Genomic DNA, 20,545 nt, shown 5'->3' with positions numbered 1-20,545 from the left:
GCATCCAACGTAAGAGGAACAGAATTGGGGATCCTGCTGAAATCGCCACAGGGGGAAGCGACGAACAATGAAGCATAATATGAGGCTTTGATCGCAGGTTTGCTATTAGCTAAGTGCATGAGGATCAGGTATCTTCAAGTATATATAGATTCATTATTGATTGCTAACCACTTTAACGGCTCATATGCTGTTAAAGGAGAAAAACTAATCAAATACCTAGATGTTGTGAAGGAATTAGCAAAATCCTTCGAATTATTTAGCATTGTACAGGTACCAAGAGAAGAAAATGCTGAAGCAGACGCTTTGGCAAATCTAGCTTCATCCTTGAAAATCCTAGAAGATACGAAGATTCCAATCATTCATGTTCTATCACCAACAATAGGAGAACAAGAAGTTGGGGAAATAACAAATGAAAAAGAAATTGTGCTCTAGGATCCTTTATCCTCCAATAATCGAGAATCATGGATCCTCCCGATCAAGAAGCACATTCAAACAGGAGAAATTCCAACCACTGAGAATCCCAAATCCTTCAAACTCAAAGTATCATAATACATTTTATTAGATGATTTGCTATACAGGAAATCTCTTGCAGGTCCGTACTTGAGGTGCATCGAGGATCCTGAAATCCAAGAGGTGCTCAAAGATTTTCATGAAGGTGACTGTGGTAATCACACTGGAGGCAGAGCCCTATTTTCTAGGATTCTAAGAACATGATACTTCTGGCCAACTATGAAGAAAGATGGATTAGAATATTTGAAGAAATGTGATTCTTGTCAAAGACATGCAAACACCCTCCACCAACCAGCAGAACCTATGTATCCTATATCCTCTTCATGGCCTTTCATGAAATGGGGTATGGATATTGTAGGCAAACTACCTAAGGCACCAGGAGGAAGAGTATTCATGCTTGCGATGACAGATTACTTTTCAAAATGGATAGAAGTAGAGGATTTTGTTCAAGTACGTGAAAAAGAGGTGATATCTTTCATTAAAAGAAATATTATTACTAGATTTGGTATCCACTCGGAAATTATTTGTGATAATGGTTCCCAGTTTATCGGGAAAAAAACCACTAACTTTTGTGACAGTTGGGGCATCAATATGATAACTTCTACCCCAGTGCATCCTCAAGCTAATGGTCAAGCGGAGTCTAGCAACAAAATCATCATTAAAAACTTAAAGAAGAAGCTAGGATCCAAGAAGGGAAAGTGGGCCAAGGAACTACCATATGTCCTTTGGGCCGACAGGACAACACCCAAGAATGCAACAGGCCAAACACCCTTTTCATTGGTATTTGGATCAGAAGCGGTAATCCCAACAGAGATGGTGGTTCCTACAGCAAGAACGAGCATCCGTGATCCTGAAGCCAACGAAGAAATCCTTCTTGAAGACTTGGATACTGTTGAAGAACTCAGAGACCTGGCCAAGATCAGAATGGCAGCCTATCAACAAAGGGTAGCTGGGGCATACAACAAGAATATAAGAATCAGAAGATTTCAAGAAGGAGATCTAGTCTTGAGGAAAGCCTTCCAAAATACTACCAATCCAGCTGATGGAAAGTTAGCACCCAAATGGGAAGGACCTTATCAGATCGAGTCGGAAGCAGGAAAGGGGGCATATCATTTTCTCACAATGGAAGACAATAGATTACCAAGGGCATGGAATGCTATCCACCTCAAGAAGTATTTTTTCTAATCAGGATCCTGTATCCTGAGATGATACATTATCCTTAAAGGATTAAGGATCCCCGAAATTGGTAGTATCTATCCGATCACTTATCCTTTTCATTTTATTATTCTTAATCTCAGGATAATATATTCTTAACATTTTCTCTTTTCCATGTTTTAAGTATCAATGCAGGGTTATAATAATATGTTTGATGATCAAGAGGTTGGCCACCTCTCCTTTTCATTCACGGTACTATCCTATTTCCCATGGCTTAGCCCACACTTGGATATGAATGTGACACCCCGCCCTTTCACGTCAACACCGTTAACCCAAACTCTGTTATCTTACACGTCATGCATGACATTTACATGAGTCAATAAAGAGTCACACACATGAGTCAGTCAATACGCGTTGGTGATTAATGTCGAATCATATATGTTTAAATAATTCTGATATAATTGTTATGTGTGAGATGATTTTATGTGTTACACGATTTAGTACATTATGCTCGCTTAACGTGTTATTAGTTATTATATGAAAATAATACCTCAGGCATATGTTTATAATATTTTCTATGTAACATTACGTGCTAAATAATTATATGTTTAGTTCGTAGCTTGTTGTGTGAAATTTCGATCAATGGCGCGTAACTTCTACGTTTTAAGTTTTTATGAAGTATTATTTACAACATAACAACGAGAGTTAACTTTTATAAACTTGGACTAACGTTTTAGTCATAACGTTTCGTTATAACCCGGTTCGTTGTTAAAAAGTTCGTTTAAGTCAAAAATTGATTCAACAAGGACCATTCTTGTAATTTAGATTATATTTATATTAAATAAAATAACCTAAACCCTAATTCCTCCTAACCAGCTGATTACGATCATGAAACCCCAACCCAACCTTCATCATCTTTAATCAAGCCAACTAAATGCAATTGACGGTGTTTCTTGATCATCCATCAATTCTACATGCATAACCGTAAGATTGATCTTTAAATTTCGTTTAGTTTTATGTTTTTAATAAGTTATTGTGAAACCCTAGATGTTAAATCTCTGTAATATCGATGATTATGATGTTAATTGATGAATTAGAACCCTAGAGATGACATAAACATGTTGGGGTTTGAGTTTTGATGATAACAGTTAGCTGGCAGATTGTTCTTGTTTATTATTTGGTTTGTAACTTGATGTTAAATGATTCTTCTTGATCGATTCTTGATTCTAGGATATATTATTTTAAGTCTAGTTTCCAGAAAGGTAAATTTTGTAATGTTGGACAAGGTTTGAATAGTTTTTATGATTTTACAAAAACATGTGTCAAAGCTGATGCGGGAATTCAAATTCTGGTCTGTTTTCCCGACATCATTACTTGAGATTAACAAAGCGAAATGAGTTGGTTCCACTTCTGGAACTTAGAATTATGAGTCTAAAAGACAACTCAATTGGCCTTGCACAATTTGGATAAATGAGTCGAGAGAACCATGAAACAACTTTTTGTTGCGCAATCTGCTGAACTGTTTGTACCTATCTGCAATGATTGAATTATTGTGAGTTTTGTATGCAAGAGAAAATATACTAAAAAATTGGCTTGAGAAACCTACTTCTTATATGCTACTGTGGTAAATTTTGTACAATTTATCCTTAAGTTTTACTTATTGAATAAAATCTGTTTGTACATGCTATAATCTGTCTCGTGAACCAAATGATCATAAGTTGAGTTGTATGATGAATATTTGGCTTATTTTCCATGATATGATGTGTGAATACATGTTAAGACTTTTTGGTACAGTTGACATTACTTATTATCACTAAAGAGTCATCGTGTCAAGTTTGTGTTTGTGTGTGAGCCCATACTTGAGTTTAAGAGTCATGTGTTGTTGAACACGTTCTCATAACTTAAACACTTGTACTAGGTAACGGTTAGCGAGTCAAGTGCATCTTTTTGGCTTTGAGAAAAGTCTATTACACGCGAAACCAGGTGAGTTCATTCTTTTTCCTATTTGTTTTCTGGAGAGAAAACACAAAGCTATTTTCGTATACTTGTTTTCTAGAAATTAAACTCCAAACATTTTCCTTACTTGTTTTCTGGATTGAAAACACTAAACTATATTTGTATACATGTTTTCTGAATTGAAAACACTAAACTATTTTCGTATACTTGTTTTCTGGATTGAAAACACAAAACATTTGCCTATACATGTTTTCTGGATTGAAAACACGGACGTACTTACATACTGTTTTTCTGGAGGAAAACGCAGCAACTTATTTTGGATTTATGTAATTTCTTATATACCACAAGTTTATACTAGATGCCCTTATATCACTTAAAATCCTTACGTTACCTTGAACTGATAGGATGGGATCGCGGGGTTATATGGAGTAGTACTACCGGGTTTGAAAAACCCCACCCGGGCTAGTCGCGCTAGTACGGCTGTGATGTCGTAAAATGGGTGTTATATTTACCTAAGTTTTATACGCTAGTGTTGGTGATAGACCTGGTAAGAAGGCATACATACAGTCATCTTCGGTTCAAACGTCTAGTAGCTTGTAAATGGGTTAGCTACCCTGGTATATTTAAAAGATGCTAAATCTACTACACATATACTACTTATGCTACGTAAACTACATATACTATTTATACTACTTTTTACTACAACTTTTGAACTCACCAACCTCGTGTTGACCCTCGAGTATTTATACTTGCCCAGGTTGCTAGATGTGCTAAGGAGCGGGTTGCATTGCATATGTTAGGAGTCACAGTTGTCGCATGAACTTTTATTTCACGTTCTATTCATTTTATGGGTTGTGCATGTTTGAGCACATGGTTTATTATTTTAAAGCATTTACTTTACGCTTCCACAAAAACTTTAAACTCTTTGGGTTGGTTTGGTTTTTCTCATGTTTGAATGAGACTTAAATAATGTTTTAAATATTTGAATTGGATGTTTGGTATAACAAATGAGCTAGATCCTGGTATGTCACATGCCTCGTGGTTAGACTCCATTAGTCGAAATTTGAGGGTGTGACAATGAACCCCAATGGTCATATCCTCTAAGGTTTAAAGGTTTTCACCTTTCTTATAAATAGAGTTTATACACTCTCGCCTGGAGCACACGCTATCCAACGTATAGTCCGGGGCAACGGGACCAGTACACACTTAGTGGCTGACAATTTCGTTGTTTTCGGCTATATGGAGGATTCTACGAATTATGGTAGACGTACCATACCACCCGTTTATAACATTTTCACGTTATCCCAAGACAAAGGTTTCTAACATTTTCATGTTAGCTAAGGTTTATAACGTTTTCACGTTATCTTCGTTTGGGCGAGTCCCCAGTTAACATCCGCATTTGGGCTTGTCCCCAGTTCACGGGCTTATCCCCAGTTCACGAGCTTGTCCCCAGTTGCACGGCTTGTCCCCAGTTTATTATTTGGGCTTGTCCCCAGCTTAATGGATTTGATCCCAGTTAACATTATAAATTGTTTGCAACAGATTTTCTAAGTTCTTTGTGAATATCGAAATTCTAAGGATCCAGAATCCTAAAGATATTCCTTTAAGGATCACCGAAAGCTCGATACTTGTGGTAACTTAGGTCTGCCTAGACTTTCTGGTATGATCTCTGTTAATTAATTTATATATTATATTAGTTGCAATAATTTTGGATATTTCAAGTTAGAAGGATTATTCCTTTGAAGATATTTTGTTACAAAATTTTTAAGGATACCTTATCCTAAAATTTGTTCTTTAAGGATATTCTATTGTATAACTTCTATCATCTTGTTTGTTTTTAAGGATACTATATCCTATGTAATTTTTGTAAGGATCTTTTATCCTAAAATCTCTTAATCAAGATTATTTTTTGAAAGTATCAATAATGCTAAAGTTATATCAAACAAGCTTTTAAAATAAATAACAGGCAAATAGTCAAAAGATTTATATTAATTAAAATAAGCCTCCAAGACTTATCCAAAATTCTTAACCTGGACTTCACCATGCTAAAATTGGACCATCCATCCGGGTTAAGTAAGTACTACTAACAGTTCATAAGTGTAGGAAAATTAAAAGATAGGGGCTACAAAGGCTTCTTCCCCACAAACAGAGGATCCCTCCACCTTTGTCACCCCAGAAAATTGTCTTAAGGATCATGGATCCTTCATCATAGTTACTAGTGTTTATTACAGACCAAAGTAATTGTTCAGAAAAACATCAGCACAAAATAAAAAGTTGGGCTCGGTCCTTGTCTTCTGTATCCTTCATTGCCCACCTAAGCTGCATCTTCACCTTCGGCAGCACCATCTTCCTTGCCTGCTTCAACCGCCTCCTTGACGCCGCTAGTCCTAGCCTCGGTGTTCTCAGCCATCTCCTCGTCATCCTCACTACCAAGATCGTTAAGAGCAGCTTTCCACTTTTCCACGTCCCAGGCCGACTTGTCAAAAGTGGGATCACTAACCTCCTTCGCCATCTTGATCCGCGCCTGGAATACCGACCTGGCAGCCCACACTTTGGCTTCGTCTGTAGCCTGCTCCACTGCCTCTTGACGTTGGGCTTCGGCTAAGGATAGTTGATCCTCCAACTGTTTTTTCTCCTTGGAGAGTTGGATCATAGCCTTATCCTTGGTAACCACGGCTTTCCCTAAACCCGACAGCTTGTCGCTCATTTGACCAATAATCTTTTCATTGTGCTCGTTGAAAGCATTCATAGCCTACACACAACCAAGTACTCAAAATCAGAAGGATATTGGGTCCTAAAATTCAAAGTGTCAGGATACAGGATACTTACAGAGAGGACAATGTCGTAATGGGTCTTAGGATCATAGGATCTTTTCCTCTTGGAAGCCGCGGACTTGGCCCTGGTCGTTGTAGTCTTGGGCTCGGAACTAGTGCCCGCCTTCGTAGCCTCCTTCTTGACAACAGGAGAAGTGACACTACGTGAATATTGACCTTCAGCCACATGAAAAAAGTGTGGCCGTAGGCCTTTAGCCACACACATTTGGTTCAGGTCATATGTGGCCAAATGTCGCGACACCGTGGGTATGATATGGCCACACACAGTTTTTAGTGGCCTTACGTGGTAATAAGTGTGGCTAAAGGGTACAGGCATTAGTTGCTGGCCATCAAGAAGCCTCTCCAATAAGTGTGGCTAAACGGCAGAAAATGGCCACATGACTATTTCCTATGAGTGACCATTGCACATATAGAACCACATGAATTAATGTTTCAGCCACATGAATTTTATAATAATGTGGCCAATAGAGTTGTGTTAAGCGTGCATTGTGACCTATACCGTCTGGATATAGCAAAGCAATGGCCACTTAAATTTAATAATAGTGTGGCTAATTATATTATATAGACACTGGATATTAAATTAAAAGTGGCTAAATATGTTTACTTGCCACTCAAAAACTCCTTTGTATATTGTAGTGTGGCCATTGTCTTACCGTTTGTCACACAAAATGTTTTTCCTAATATAAAGTGTGGTTATTATAAAACTTTTCGTCACACATAATGAAGTACTGTGTGGCTAATCATAACTTATAGACACTGGAGGTTATTGTAAATGTGGCTAAAAATGTGAACTTTCTAGTCAAAAACTCTTTTGTAGTTTGTGGTGTGGCCATTGTCTTACTGTTTGTCACACATAATGCTTTTCCTAATTTAAAGTGTGGCTATTGTCAAACTTTTCGTCACACATAGTGAGGTAGTGTGTGGCTAATAATATCATATAGACACTGAAGGTTGTTGTCAATGTGGCTAAAAATGTGAAGTTGCCACTCAAATACTCTTTTGTGGTGTGGCCATTGTCTTACCGTTTGTCATTATGTCACACATAATTCTTTTCCTAATTTAAAGTGTGGCTATTGTCAAACTTTTCGTCACATATAGTGAGGTACCGTATGGCTAATAATATCATATAGGCACTGAAGGTTGTTATCAAATGTGGCTAAAAACCTGAATTTGCCACTCAAACACTCTTTTGTGGTGTGGCCATTGTGTTACCGTTTTTCACACATAATGCTTTTCCTAATTTAAAGTATGGCTATTATCAAACTTTTCGTCACACTTAGTAAGGTACTGAATGGCTGATAATATCATATAGACACTGGAGGTTGTTGTCAATGTGGCTAAAAATGTGAAGTGGCCAATCAAACACTCTTTTGTGGTGTGGCCATTGTCTTTACCATTTGTCACACATAATGCTTTTCCAATTTAAAGTGTGGCTATTGTCAAACTTTTCGTCACACATAGTGAGGTGCTGTGTGGCTAATAATATCATATAGACACTGGAGGTTGTTGTCTATGTGGCTAAAAATGTGAAGTTGCCACTCAAACACTCTTGTTGTTTGTGGTGTGGCCATAGTCTTTACCGTTTGTCACACAAAAATGTTTATGTTGTGGCTAATGGTCATTTATAGACTCTAATTTTTGTAATTTCAGGTATGGCTATTGTCTTACTTTTGGCCACACCTATTTAATGTGTTCTGTGTGGCCAAATTGTGTGTAATTAGGCAATATATAATTATTTTTATTTTTTGTGCAGTAATATAAAACAGCTATAAGCAAGCATGACAAAACAAAATTAGAAACAAATTATGTTAACAATAATATTCACTTAAGCAAATGTATATGCAAAATATCTTACAAAATACAAAAATAACGACTACCTATATACTAGCTAAGGCGTCGGTTTTCTTGGCACTGCTCCTTGTCTTCTGTTTGGTCACCCGGTCTATCGTTGTGTACTTTGCATTTGCCTTCTTGCCAGCTCTATCTGGTTCTTTTGAGGACGGGAGTGGTGGTAGCTGGAATAACAGAATATGAAAAACAAATATGTATAATTAATGTCGTATTTTGTAATTGAATAGAACAAAATAGTATGCATACATACATACCGAACGTTCGTTTAACTGTTCGTGAACCTTTCGGCGGGAAGTTCGTTTATGTTCGTTTATCTTTGTTCAATTACGTTAGTTTAGATTATAAACAAACGAACACAAGTGTTCATTTTTTAAACTAAATGAAAAAGAACATAGATATTTGTTCGGTTAAGTTAAAAGGGAACAAACCTCCTGGTTACATAAGATTAGGTTTTCTGGCCAAGCAACAAAAGTACGAATTGCGTTGCCAAAAGTCACAATTTCACCTGCCTCACAAGGAATAATTGCTTGTTCCTTTATGACTTCATCAATACTAACTTTATAGTAACCTTCCGGGATTGCTTTTCCATGCAACTGTTGTGGAACCGGTGACCAATAAACTTTACAATTTTCCACCTTGTTACGCTTGTTATTCACACACAAACGACACTCATACACCTATAAACCAGCATGTGAAATTAAGATGACTTAGTTGAAGTCAATATATAAGTACATACCCATGTTGGTGGGAAATTAACAATGTTTCGCGCAGTACATACCTTTATTTCAGCAGGTGGGGGAGCTTCATCCGTAGATACATCAACTTTTCTTTTACGGCTTCTCCGTTTTACCTAAAAACCATTCAATGAATCAATCAACAATTAAAGGAAAAACTGAAATTGCCAAATACTTACTGATAGTTTTTTCGAGCCGTTACTATCCGGAGTGTGGTGTAGTTGTGTTGATGCTTGGTCAACATTGTTCTCTACAGGCTTCATTGGTAATATAACAAAAATTGGAATTGTTAGGACTTATTAGGTTATAAAATATAAAAACTGAAACTGCCAAATATTTACTGATGTTGCGCTATAGGGATCGACTACCGTTTGGTCAACACTTTTTTCCACAGACTTGGCCTGCAATTCGGTAAATAGAAAATAAGCACACTAACATTGGAAACGAATTATAAAAAGTACTGAAATTGTCAAATACTTACTGATGTCGCGATATGGGGAGCGGGTACCGTTTGGTCAACACTTTTTTTCCACAGACTTGGCCTGCAATTCGGTAATAGAAAATGAGCACGCTCACATTGGAAACGAATTAGAAAACGTACTGAAATTATCAAATACTTACTGATGTCGCGATATGGGGAGCGGCTACCATTTGGTCAACACTTTTTCCACAGATTTGGCCTGCAATTCGGTAATAGAAAATGAGCACACTCACATTGGAAACGAATTATAAAAAGTACTGAAATTGTCAAATACTTACTGATGTTGCGGCTACCGTTTCTACAACTATTTTATCCGCAGACTTGGGCTACAATTAACTTATGCAAAATCATCACACTCTCATGGAAAGTTAATTATTAAAACAAATCAATAAAACTGTCAAATGGTTACCTGAGAAGCGGATTCTTGTTTCACAACCTCACCTGAGGTTAAGATGTTTCTCACAGAACTGGCCTACAAATCAATTTATTAGGTTATGGAAAATGAAAAGTCACATGGAAAGTTGTAAAAAACAAAGAAACTGTCAGATACTTACTGGTCCTGGCATTTTATTTTGCGCCACAACACTAGTACTTTGGTTAGAACCAACCTGGTTGGGAACAGGATTTACCTACGAATTGTGATAAAAACAGTGCCAATTATGTATGTCGAATGCATTAATTAATATGCAGCATACGTTACTTACTCGACTTGCCGACATTTCCGGCAACAATCCTTCGAGATGTCTGAACCTGGCCTCAAATGCTAACCGTTCCTTCTCAAGGCTTGCTAGCAAAGCAGTCGTGGATTCAAGTAGAGATGTCAACCTGTTCACCACTACATCTCTCTGCACCGCCTCATACTCAAATTGGGCAATCCGTTGCTTAAACGAGCCTTTTACCCGACTCACACCCCAATATTTACCTGTTGTCAATCCGTATCCAATCCATTTTAAAAACCCACCTTTCTTTTTGCCAAGCACTAAGGTGATGGCATCTGTGCACGGTTCAAGTGCCAGGGCTCCGGAGGCGATCTGCTCCTCATGCTGAACCTGCAAAAAAACAAATATTCTAATACACTTGTAAATCCACATCAAGTGTTGAGACAAGTCATACAGACTCAAGTTTTTTTGACACCAATATAAGGTAATGAATTGACTTTAACATGATTTAAAAAGTTTAATACTAAAACATACTAATTTGGTTGCCACGTCTACGACAACAGCATTCTTGTATGCACCATCTTTGTCCTCCCTTCCTTTCATCCACATTATTGCACGACTGGGGATCTCATCCGGTTCAATTTCCTTCTTTTTGACCTTGTAAAATATTCAAGAGAAAGAAGCTGACGGTCATGCGTTAGACAAATCATTGAACTAGAGAGAAAGCAGCTGACGGTGATTACCAGTTTCTCTCGAAGGTAGGTATAACCCCCTCGTCCCATGTGATGATCAAAAACATCCTTTGCTCGAGCTCCCTTTGATGAAGCCGATTTTTCTTCAACCACACATTATAATCATTTCATTATATTTAAACAAAAAACATAAACCATATATTGTCGATCAATCTACGTTTGTAGAGTAGAGGATTTATACCTGAAATTTCTCTGATTGTGTGTACTCAACGAAGCGATCCCAGTCTTCTTGCCTGATCATCGTCCTATGTCCCTTGGGTATCGCCTTCAGCTTCAGAGGTTTACCGATGTTCGGCATAATGTATTTGGCATACATTTTTCTTCTGAAATCCCGAAGAAGGTGTCCGAGCCGATTCATCACAGAAGGCCTGCGACAAGCCTCAATCTCAAAATATTTCTGCATAATATAATACAGTAAAGGTAAATTACATCTCAAAATATAAAATGCACAAATAGAAATAAATAATAACCGTTATTTGTTCCCACGGTTTATCTCTAAGCTCCTTTGTGACCTCCCTCCAACTTAAATGTCTCAAGCCAACTATTTCCCTTTCAACATCCCCTAAAAACTTGCAAACTTTGATCTGTTTTGGCTAGTGAACCTACCCAGATTATCAAACTCCACTGCCAGTTTGACACCACCAGAGTTTGCATATTGGGTACGCAGCTTAGGTAACCTCGTCAACCTCCTTGTAGGTTTTTTCGTAGTAGGAAAACTGTTGAGGGGTTGGATAGCCCCCAAACTGTTGAGGGGTTCGATAACCATCGTCCCTATAACATCCTCTGGTTGACCGTCATCGTCGTTGGCTTCCTCGCTGAAGTAGCCTTCAGTGTCGTCTGATTGAGCGTCGTCGTCGTAGTTGGCTTCCTCATCGGAGTAGCGTTCTTCTTCGATTCTTTCATCTATAAGCTTCATCTTCGATTGTTTTTTAATAATTTGGAGTGTAATTTGGAGTATAAATCACTATCGTCTGATTTGGGGAGTGGAAATTTTTTAATAATTTGGAGTGTAATTTGATTTTTGGAGTGTTAAATGTAATTTGGAGTTTTTGAATATTTGGAGCCAATATTTTGGAGCTTTTTGAGTTTTGCCTCCCTTTTAATTAAGAACCAATAGATTAATTATTGGCATAGTTTTTACGGCAGAGAACCTGTGGCTGAAAATAGGCACTTTGCCAGAAGATGGTTGGATAAGCGTGTATTGCGTATTAGGATATTTATATATGTTTATGTACATTAGCGCATGACAAGCGTAATAGTGTTTTTTAACAAAGTGTTTTTTGTTTTATTTTTAGATTTAACCATAATCACCATTCATTAAAAGTTTTCATACAAAAGGCACCATTACAATACATTCCATGAAACAAAAATAAGAGTGAATAACAAAATAGATGATACAAGAAACTATAAAATTAAAGCATTTAAAAGCTAATTAACCAACCAACATTCAACACAATAAACTAAAAAGTGTATCAATACAACAACCATACATATACAAATAACCAACCAAATCACAAATGTTCCAAACATCACCAAACACGTCACCAAATATTTCCCAAATGTTCCAAACATCACCAAATCACTAATCAACTTTTGAAACTAACAAAGTAGCTTCATTGAAGTCATATTCAAATATGCACTTATCACCAATCTGTATTTCATTTTCCACCTTGAAAATTTTCCATTTTGGTAACCAATATCTGAATTTCAGGTCCGACAGTTCACCATGAAGTCTCATTTTTTTTACGACCTTCGGGATTGACCGAAGTGATTGGCATTCCATCATAGGCATCAATCTTGGTAGCAATGTGACTCGGAAGACGCTGTGAAAAGCAAATTTCATATATACTTGTAAATAAAAAAGAAATTTAAAAATTCAATTTACCAATTTCTCGGTGACGTTCATGTGGAAGACGATTTTAGAGTCATCATCTTGCTCATCAAGATGAATTGGGTTTTGGGAGGAACTACCCTGATTGCTTGATTGATAGTTGAGAAACAGCTGATTTATACCAGGAAGGATAAATTCTATGCCATCTTCATGAAAGACATTAATATGAAATGTCTTATTTGATATAACAAACGAGCCACCTTTCAAGTTGGTTTGTTTAAAAACCTCATTCCATCCATCCTCTAGCCTACAACCCGTTCCATCCCTAAGACATGAAACTTTAAACATATATCTATCTGGAGCAATAAGCTCGAAAAGCGAATTCATGTAATTGTCACCAAATTCTTGAATAACGTACCACTCAGGGAAATCCTATTAAACATGTTAATTAAAGGACATTTGAATTTGTAAACAATCATTAAAAATAGAAATTAAAACTTACCAAGTAATAGACGTGTCGGTTTCTGACTGGAATAGATATCATAGTACCGGATTGATCATTTACGTTTCTTTTGAAAGTAAACATATTCAACATACATCTTGGTTTAATCTCAAAAACAACATATGTTCTAGCTTCTATACAACATTCTCTGATTAATTCAGTCCAACCGGTTCCAAAATAAAAGTCATCAAGTACTTTGATTATAAAAACAGAAAACGTTCTACCACTTTGATCGTAAATCAAACAACAGCCGGTATTCGATTTCATGTCAGCAAACATTGGTTGAACAGCTTTAGGAATGAGCTATAAGTAACACAAAAAATGTTTTTAGAATGTATATGTTGCAAAACTGTAAAATGTTTCATAAAAAAAATTAACCAGATAACAATATTAACATACCATCCTACTCATGGAATCGTTGTCGATATCTACCAGGAACTTAACTCCATTATTGAGACGTGGCATTTTTATGTTCTTACCTCGATAAGCGATGTCTACGAATTACAGTAAAGCAAAGTAGAAGTCGATTTAGGGTTTTGAAGTTAAAAGTGTTTTGAAGTTAAAAGGGTTTTGAATTTTGGTTTTATTTATTTCTACACATTTAATTATTTATATATTTTGGTTTTTTGTTTTATAACTTTTTAAAAATAGTATAAAAACATTTACTTTTAGTTTTTTTTACTAACATTCCGGTATTAAATTTCGTTAAAAGATGAGTTCGTTTAATAAATTGTATTTTTTAAATAAATTTAAAATTTTATCCATTATTGAAGTATTATCTTAACCGTTAGTAAGATTTTCTGGATGAGATTTACAACTTCGTAATAGAGAGGCTCATAACATTCTAGTGTTATCATTTCAAATATATAGTTTTGTATCATTATCATCTTCTAGGTTATCATCATCACCACATGTGTTATGATGATGATCAACATCATAAAGTTATCATCGTTATCATGTATTATAGTGGTTATCGTCATCATAATCATCGATCACCATCACCATGAAACGGCATCATCATCAGACGTGCGGGTAATCAACATGGTCATTGTATAGGCTATCGTAGTCGGTGTTGATGATAAGGGCTCAAACATATATCTCTCTATCAGTGTCGTCATCATCTTCACACATCTCCTCCTCCTCCTCATCATCATCATCATCATCATCATCATCATCATGATCATCATCATCATCATCATCATCATCCGATTGCCATGTACGAGATGTAGTCTGCATCGTATGGGTTATCATAAACAAAACGCCCAATATTAGCGATCACTGTCGGCACCATCTTATGAATTGCCGTCGTCATCAAACGACATCATCAGTCGTACATGCTACCATCAGTATAACCATCGTATACGTTATCATGGTCGTCTTAAAAATTCATACGGGTTACATGTCATTAAACATTAGTGTCACCATTATCATCAACATATATGTGTGTGTGTGTGTGTGCGCGCGCCTGTGTGGCGTATTGTCATATAGGTACATATAATTGGTCCTCATCATATATATGTGTGATCATCATCATAGACGTCATGCTCGTCGTATGAGCTACAGTCGCCATCGTATGGGTTGGCGTAAGCAAACCGTATATATAGGTTAGCAGCACCAATATGATAACCACCACCAACCCAGGTAGTTATATTAGCATCGTCTCGTCATAATTGGGCCAATCATCATACGGGATAGCACCGTCTTTGTCTCATGTATTACATATCCGCAATCATACTACACACCACCGCCCACATTCGCCACAACGACCCCCCAGCACCAACCACTAACCACACTCCACCACCACCCACCACACTACCACCACCCACTAATATTATATATAAATATATATACATTTATTTATACCCATCCACCACCACCACCACCACCACCACCACCACCGACGTCCGCCACCACCACCCATTACCCACCACCACCACCACCACACATCCGCCACCATGAACCACCGCACCTCCGCCACCGTCCACCACCATCATGACCACCTTGCACGCGCCTTCTTTTAAAAGGGTCAAATAACTACCGTACGATTATAATTTAAAAGCACGCGCTTCTTTTAAAAAAGTCAAATAACTACCCTCGTAAGTCAAAATTCCTAAAAACCGTCGACGATTCGTTTCTACAGTGAAGCACAAGCACAAGTACAAGCACGATAGGTCTCAGAACCCTAACTCATGTACTTCTAGAACGGAACCAAAATGAAGAACCCTAACTCATCTACTTCTGGAACGGAACCAAGGACGAAGCAAAAGCACGATAGGTCTCAAAATGAAGATGGAACAGGTGTTACTTTATGATTTTTTTAGCGTTTTAGGTTTACTTAATCTTAAAATGTAAGCATTTGTTTGAATCTTCTTATGTATTAATACGTTTGATAAGCGTGTTGTTGTTGTTGTAATACATATCCTTATTTTTTTAAATCTATGTATAATATTAAAGCATGTTATATGCGTATGATTAGCGTGTTATGGATTTGGTATGAGAATTTATCACTGTGATGTTTTATAAGAGTTTTATGTTTCCTTGTGATTCGTGTTGTTATCCCCTACCCCCGTGTTTTATTGTATGTATGTGATTCAGTTGTTGAAAAAACCAAGACTAATAAAAGGAAGACTAAAAAAGTTGTTCCGGTGGGGAAAACAAAACATGATGTGGAAGCAGACTCTGATTCAGACCCTGACACAAAAATCGACAGGTTGTTGTCAAAGCGGAAACAGGTGGAACACAGCACCTCTGGCCCGGACTTTCAGTGTCCAAAAAAGAGAGTCGTTAAAGAAAAAAACAAGACTGATAAAAGGAAGACTACAAAAGTTGCTCCGGTGGGGAAAACAAAACATATTGTGGAAGCAGATTCTGATTCAGACCTTAACACAAAAATCGACAGGTTGTTGTCAAAGCGGAAACAGGTGGAACCCAGCACCTCAGGCCCGGACTTTCAGCGTCCGAAAAAGACAGCCGTTAAATAAAAGAAGCCGGCCGAGTGGGGACAACCTTTTGTTGAATTTGTAGACAAAAAATGATGAATAGGTGTGCACCTATTAATATTTTTGATGCAGTGAAGGCAATGACCATTGCCCAAAAAACTTGTGTAGAACAAATGGGTTTCGGGTCAATGTTAAGACTTCAAGTAACCCAAACTCCAACAACTTTGGGATATTGGTTGCTCATGAACTATAATAACCGTTTAAATGAATTGAACATTGGGAGCGGTGTTATTAAGATAACACCACAAAAAGTACATGAAGTGTTAGGGATACCAATGGGTAAGAATCCTGTTTTAGGCAAGAATAGACCAAGATTGGGTGAAGATGTTACTACAGATTTGTTCAAATCTCAATTCCCGACAAGTGCAAGAATAAGTATAAAGCACGTGAAAGACAAACTGGCCGCGGATCAAGGAGTTGGTGAATTGTTTAAGATTAATTTCCTTGTGTTGGTGAACACCTGTATATGATTTGTGACAAAATCAACAACTGTCAATCAACGATTCATCGGCGCAATTGATAAAACCTACGATATTCCAAATATGGACTGGTGCAGCTATGTTATTGAAAACTTGAAAACGACAAAGGAAGAATGGAGAGGTATCAACGAACAATACAACGGTCCTATGACCTTCCTTGTGATGCTTTACACACATAAATACCAGAAAAAATATGGTCCATTTGGGACTCCCGTCACAACGCCTGCAGTCAACTACATAACAAAAACTACTCTTAATAAGATGAAAAAATACTTGGAGAATTATGGTCCTCCCTTAGAAGAAGATGCTACTGAGACGTTTAGTGTTGACGGGAAAGGGATTGATGCGGCTGCTGCTGCTGTGACCGTTAGTTCTGCCGGGAAGGGACTTGATGAGACTGCTGATGCTGCTGTTGCTGATACTGCTGCTGTGACAGTTAGTGCTGCCGGGAAGAGACTTGATGAGACTGCTGCTGCGGCTGATGCTGCTACTGTTGCTGTGACGGTTAGTGCTGCCGGTAAGCCTGGAGTTGAAGAAAACACTGCAGCTGAGGAGAAACAAGAACATGATATTAAACTTGTTATTTTCTTGTAAAAAACTCTCATATCTCTTATCTCTACATGCATTTTATGTAATACAACATTATATGTAATTCAAAAACAGATGGTCAAAGTGCATCTGACACAGATAATTCCGATCAAACAGCTGAACAAGATTTGGATGATTATGTAAGTGATTATTCACCTTTAAGTTTGCAAATGCCTATCGTGCTTGTTGACTATTATTTAACTCTATTACAACTGGCTGGGATAAATTGAAAATGTTTTTGAATTAACCCAAACTATATTTTCTTTTTACAGTCTTGGAATAAGGCAATGAATAACAAGTTGAAGAAATTTGATAAAATTTTCTCCGAGATCAACAAGTTGGTCCGTCAAGAAAAGGATAGATATCCATCAAATGAGAATATCTTTGCTAGATGTTGTGAATGGGAAAAAAGATTCACTAATAATGTGGTCCCTAAAACACAAGATTCAGATGTTGGTGTTGGTGTTGGTGTTGGTGGTGGTGGTCCAGTGGCTGCTCTAAAAGGTATTTGGGTTAAATTAATTATTAGTATAATTAAAACGCTCTTAAAACACTTATGCTGTTCTTTTAAACTTATTACATCTGTGTGATGCAGTTGATTCAGATGTTGGTGTTGGTGATCCAGTGGCTGCTCAAAACGGTATATCATATATGTACCAGCATAATTATATATCAGCTTAATTATAATCACAGTTGAACATATTACATCTTTGGCTATCGTAAAAAAATGATGCAGGTGATGCGGGTCAAGAAAACAATATCTCGTGCGCAGTTATTGATGAAGTTGTTAATACAGTGGTTGCGTGGGCAAAAGAGGGTATGTAATTATAAATAAAAACCAAAATGGCAAATAAGGTATTTACTTATAGTTACAATTATTTTCTGTCAAATTTAATGTGAGTTTTTTTATGTTTAACAGTTGACACCGGTTGTCAACAAGTGATAGCCTGAACTCTCCATATCTTCTGAGAGAGGTTGATGCATCCGCTAGTGTCACAGAAGATGAAGAAATACTTTCAGAGTATATATTTTTTTGTCTTGGAGACATTTGGGATGAGGTCTACAAGACCACTCACACAGAAAACTTCAAGGTGGTCTTTGAAAGCTTCTCTCCTGGCATTTATATCCAAGCCAATGCAATGGATGCATTCGGTGAAGTAATGAACTATGAAGAAAAGAAAAAATCTACAACATCACCGTTAAGATTCTTTACTTTAAGCAATTTGCTGGTACAAATTAATCTATTTTGTTTGTACTATTAGAAAACGCTGAATAAACGCTTTAATCATCTGCATTTTAATTATTATACAGACAAGTGACCATAATTCTGAGTCAATGGGTTTCACAGACAAAGAAAGACTGGATGTGTTTTCAGACAACTTCGAAAGAGAAATGGCAAGGACTGGAATTCTATCACTCAAGGAGGTTGCTATAGTGCTCGTGCCAATTCTACAACACGAGCATTTCGTTGTGGTTGCCTTCAATCTTCAAACAGGAGTGATAGACTTACTTGACAACAGTGCAAACCAAGAAATACCAGCTGATGCAAAGTTTAAAAGCTTAGAAGACAAATCAAAAGCAATTAGAGAGAAATTTGAAGAAAGATACGGAAAGACTCCTGATATACTGGTAAACATATATTCCTTTAACCCAAAAAACATACATACCTGTTATAAAAATTGTCAAAATACTTAAATTGCTTTCTATTTTGTGCAGAGAAACGTCTTTTGCATGTATCTTAAAACAATCAAACACCCCATTACTCAGCAAATCCAAGTAGCAACAATCAATAGATTGAAGATGAGATGGAGAACAAAAAGTAATGGAATAGATTGTGGTATTTTTGCTATGAGACACATGGAGAAATATGATGGGAAGAGACCATGGCGGTGTAATCTCCAAACGAAAGGCCCTGAACAACAAAGACAGCTAAAAGGGTTGAGGTTAAAGTATTTGTGCTAAAATCCTCCTCTCGGATAGAAACCAACACAGAAATACTTTTATCAAGAAAGCACTGCTATTCCATGAAAATGACGACACTCGTTTAACCGGAGAAGAGTTGATTGATGAATTTAAGAAACGGCAACAACAAATTTGAATGGTTTCAAAAGTGACTGCTATGTACTTTAAGATACTTGTTGTGTTATGCTATGTACATTACCACTTTAATATAATAGTTACATGTTGAATCAATGTTTTAACACATAACCAACAAATTTTATTATTACCAAAACACACATACAAACACACCATCACAAACATACAAATTTTATTACTACTAATCTCTGAGTGACACACATAAAAACACACCATGAAACACCATCACATACTAATCTCTGAGTGACATAAGAAACTTCAACTTCAATTCCATTGAATAATTCAGTTCAAGAATTGCCTTGCCCAAAAGTTTTAACTCGTCAAGCTCTCTCTGTCCTACATCAACCATAAACAAAATAGCAAGATCTCGGATACAACTAGCGGGCATCCGAGTAAGAACTTTTGTAATGAGATCCCTGGCATCCAATCTGTTGCTAGTCTTTACAAATTTTTCAGTAAGAGTTTCCCGACAAGCTTTATCTACCTCGATTTGAGCCTCAATTCGCCTTCTGAGGGCAGCCTTGTAGGATCTGGATGATGATGATGATGACGAGCAATCCATTATTAACTAAAAAAATAATTTAAAATTATGTAGGTATATATAACCAAAAGGCTCACAGACAAAACTAAAGGGTGTCCCACGCATGCCAAACGCACACGGACGAATAGTAACTCTGTAATAAAAAAACAAAAGGGTGTCCCAAGCTTGGGAAACGCACCGGACGAATAGTAATTGTATTAATCTAGTGATTACTTGCATTTATATCACCTGTCAGAATTAATTGATCAAAATTATATGTCACCTGTCAAAAATGTCGGGAAAAATATTATGGTAATGATAGCCTACATTAAAGTTAAGTTATATCTTACTATAAATCAAACTTAACTACATTAAGTTTGGTTTTTCAATCACACTAACAGTTTCAGAAAGATAATAAAAATGAATTCTTCTGAGGAAACCGTGAAGCCCATCGTGAAAAAAATGATGGATTTTCAGAAAGAGAGAGACGACTCTTTGTTGGCCAAATTCGAAGCGATCAGGGCTACACTGGCAGCCGAAAAAACAAACACCTTCCTCTCCTGTAAACTCATGTTGTGGGAAGACGACATTGAGTTT

At 37.0% G+C, this 20,545-nt stretch overlaps 1 long non-coding RNA gene across 1 annotated transcript in view; it reads right to left on the bottom strand.

Annotated features, from left to right (window-relative positions):
- LOC143614432 (uncharacterized) overlaps window positions 1-19,943 on the bottom strand; it is a 133,456-nt gene extending 113,513 nt beyond the window's left edge. The window contains exons 1-2 of the long non-coding RNA XR_013150292.1: window positions 19,640-19,943; window positions 19,467-19,609 (exon numbers count right to left, since the gene is read on the bottom strand). This is a non-coding gene — a long non-coding RNA (uncharacterized LOC143614432). The remainder of the gene's footprint in view (window positions 1-19,466; window positions 19,610-19,639) is intronic.
- Between the last annotated feature and the right edge of the window lie 602 nt (window positions 19,944-20,545).

The sequence above is a fragment of the Bidens hawaiensis genome, unplaced genomic scaffold (genome assembly GCF_021521415.1).
Source record: "Bidens hawaiensis isolate Kalapana, Puna unplaced genomic scaffold, B.hawaiensis_p1.1 tig00002273_1, whole genome shotgun sequence".
NCBI lineage: Eukaryota > Viridiplantae > Streptophyta > Magnoliopsida > Asterales > Asteraceae > Bidens > Bidens hawaiensis.
This window is presented reverse-complemented; position numbering and strand designations above follow the sequence as displayed.